Genomic DNA, 4,150 nt, shown 5'->3' on the forward strand with positions numbered 1-4,150 from the left:
AGGTTTAAGAAGGTAGTAGTTTGGAAATATTTTGAATAGGGTTGCCACCTATTTAATTGAACTATTGGGTATAAGTTATATGAAATATGAGCGATGGATGTCAAATGAGAGTTTCAAGAAATTATTGGGGGATTCACAACGGTGTCGTAAGTGTCGTATTGTTGTATGTCGTAAACTTTAAAAGCACCACAGAGAAATGGCTTCGATTAATCATTAGGAATATTTTTAGAGGTTATTTAATAGGGTTTCACCTGTTTAAAAAGTTTAATTAAATGTTGGCGTTTTGACGTCATGCGGGTTCACTAGTATATATATCTATTTTTTTATATGAGAATTGAAGTCGGTTTTTTTTGCAAAAAATTACTTGTTACCTAAAATGATGTTACTCGGAGCTCGCTTGTGCTATGCTAATCCTCTTTTGACCACAGCGCTCAATTTTTCGATGGTCCGGCAATTTGTTTGGAGGATATGTTCATTATACCTTTTATATTAACCCAAGACACCAAATGCCAGCAAGCAAAACATCCCAAGCCTTTAAGCTGCCACTTAAATTTTGTAAAAGTCACGAGAATTCGAGCTTTTTAACTGAAGAGGGGTAATATGGTCCGATGGAACGAAAATTAATTATTTCCAAAGCGATAAGAAGGCATATTTTTGGGAAAGACCTTATTAACATCTTCAAAAACACCATGCCAAGAAAAAAATCTAACATGGTGGCCAGCATAAATCCCAGACCTCAAAGCTATCGAAAAATTGAGCGCTGTGGTCAAGAGAGGATTAGCATAGCACAAGCGAGCTCCAGTAACATGAAAGAGCTTTGGAGGTGAGCAAAATTATAATGGGGTAATATTCCAAGCGAAATCATAGAAAACTCAGTAGAGAGCATTCCCGGACGTATGAAAATCGCTATTAAAAGCAAAGGAGTCTCCATAATCCTCTTGATATATACTTCCTAAAAGTTCAAAACTGAGTGAAGATAGTTGCCTTGCGTTTTTGCTGTGAATCACTTGTTAATTTTTCTATTTACTGGGCTTTATATCTCAGATAATAAGGAAACATTTTTGAAAATTTCAAAGCAATCCGCTTATTATTAAAAAAGTTATGTTACTGTAAGTAATAAAATGTCGAACATGCACCCGGTTTTGATCGCCAGTGTATTTAAATAATAAAATAAAAAAAGAAAACCTTTAAATTAAGTAAATATTTGAATAACTTACAATAAATAAGTTTAACTGAACAAATGTTGCACATAATTTCTATATAAATTCATACAATTTGCATGTGGGTCCAGCCAGACTCATGCGTACAGAATGTGCCAATCGAAACATGTGTCTGACGGAGAGTTAATAATTGCGCCGGGTATTTAATGTTCGGCTCCGCCCGAACTTAGACTTTCTTACTTGTTACTCTTTCAATTTAACTGACCAGCGCCGCAAACGATATCAACTAGTAGGCTAACAACCACAATTGAAATTTAATACGCAAGTACTTACAGTACTACAAGTATACAGAGAGTAGATTTGCTACTCCCTTTTGGCAGCAGCAAATATCTCTCGTACGCGATGAGAGAAAGTAGAGTACCTACTTTGGTGGAGTAATAGCAAGTACGTCAAGTATTTACACTCTCAACGCCAAGTAGTGTATGTAAGCGGAAAAAGAGTAACAATGTGGTGGGAGCAGAGTACAATGCAAGGAGTACTTATTGAACGAAATGCGGCAAATACACTTGTGGTGGAACTTAGTATCTACACTGAGGGGAAAAAATATTAAAATCAAATTGAAACGTAATTGATCTTACTATAAACGTCAACGAAAGTACTGTATATTGGTAAATATTCAATTCAATTACGCGCATATTAAAATGACCGCGTTCGTACTGAAAAAGCATCCGTGAAGTGAATAATCAAGACAAAAACTAAAAAAAAAATGTATTTGCATGTTGCCTGTAGTGGAATTCGAACCCGACCATCTCCGGATATCAACAACTTGTGGCAAGCATCTTTGCGCACTCAGCTACACGCAGACATATAAATTTGCTTTCAAATGTTGAATATCCATCAACACCACAGCACGCGATTTGTACTATGTATGTATGTGTGTGCTGTCACCGCTCTCAGAGCGGCGCTCTGCATGCTTAAGGTGCGTATGTACACTTACATATACATACTCACATGTGAACAGACACAAAAACGTGCGTAATAAATTTTGTACGAAAATATTATTTTTAGATACGAACATTTTTAAACGATAATCAAATATAAAGTATTCATTTTTACTATGCATTATTTCCCTCAGTGTATATATTAATACGCTAACATGAATTTTGTCTCCGTTCGTTTGGTGATTCTACCGAACCGAATTCCAAACTAAGGACACCATTGGAAAGGCATTTTTCTGTAGATGAGCAGAGTTTTTATGGTTTCAAAATTGGTTGAAAATTACGGCCTAAACCGTCGTTTAAACATTTCCGTATTTGTGTATAGATGTTGCTGCAACATGTTCAATTTGACATGTTTCGCATGTTGTTTCACTTCGCATTTGAAATAATGATAAATATGAAGATGAAGAAATAAATGATAACGATGAAGTAAAAAAATAAGAAGACAAAAGTGAAGATAAAGACGAAAATGGAGACAATGACGGATACATAAGAATTAGGGTAACTGAAAGGGTAAAAACATTTATTGAATTTATGAAGCTGGTTGGTTGGGAGTAAATTGTCAAATTCAAGGGGAATAATGCACATGAAAATGGTTCTCAGCGGTTTAGCGGTTTGAGAATAAAAACAAAAACAAAGATGCCTAGAGATACAGGCAAAAACGACGATCAAGGTAAATTTAAACACCTTAAGGTAAAGGCGAAGAGGAATATGTAGAAATAAAGATAAATATGAAGAAAAGGATGAAGATGAAGATTTATATTGTTATCGATATAAAACTCGATATTTTTATCGATATAATAATCGATTTTGCTATTGATAAAATAATCGATTTGTTTTCGATACTGTTATTGATTAAATAATATAAAAATCGATATTGTTATCGATACAATAATGGATATTGTTATCGGTATAATAATCGATTAAATAATTGATTTTGTTATCGATTTAGTCATTTATATTGTTAACGATATGTACAATAATCGATACTGATGATTGTTATATTTATCGATGAATTAATCGATTTTACAATCGTTGTATTTTTCTATATGTTTATGGATATTGTTATCGGTATTTTTATCGACACAGTTATCAACAGGGTTATCGATATACTAATCGGAACATGGAATGTGATCACATTATATTACATCACATCACATTATATCACATGACATGAAGATACATCACATGATATTACATTACGTAATATGATATCACATCACACGATATCACGTGACATGACATTATATGATATGACATCACATTATATGGCATGACATCACATGATATGACATCGTATGACATGCCATCAGAGGATATGACAACACATGACATGACATCCTATCACATCACATAAAATCACGTCATATCTATCACGTCATCGCACCTCATCTCATCTACGTGAATAGAAAAAGAAACGGATAAAAGCAAAGATATGAAAGATAAAAACAAAGATGAAGACCAAGGTAAATTTACCGATTTCAAAACCAAGAACACCGTTGAAAAGGTAATTTTCTGTAGATGAGGAGAGTTTTTATAGTTTCGAAATTGGTTGAAAATCGTTGTTTAAAAATTTCAATATTTGTGTATGGTTGTTTTTGCAACCTGTTCAATTTAAGCTGTTTCGCGTTTTGTTTTACTTCGTATTTGAAATTAAACTGTGAAATAAAGATAAATATGAAGATGAAGAAACAAGTGATAACGATGAAGACAAGAAAGAAGGCAAAAGTGAAGATAATGACGAAAATGGAGATAAAGGCGAAAATGGAGAAAATGAGAAATACATAAGGATTAGGGTAACTGAATTGAAATTTTCCATAAAAGTTACCGAAATTTATCAAAGCATCGATGTTTATAATTATCGAAATTTATCCATGCTTATTAAGTTAACACAACGTATCGAATTATTTAAATTGATCAATGTTTATTGAGTTGTCGAAATTTATAGACATAGAAACTTAGTTGTCGAAATTTACGGAGAGTTATCGAGCA

This window comes from Rhagoletis pomonella, unplaced genomic scaffold, assembly GCF_013731165.1.
Source record: "Rhagoletis pomonella isolate Grant_MI unplaced genomic scaffold, Rhpom_1.0 Rhpom_scaffold_00005, whole genome shotgun sequence".
Classification (NCBI taxonomy): Eukaryota; Metazoa; Arthropoda; class Insecta; order Diptera; family Tephritidae; genus Rhagoletis; species Rhagoletis pomonella.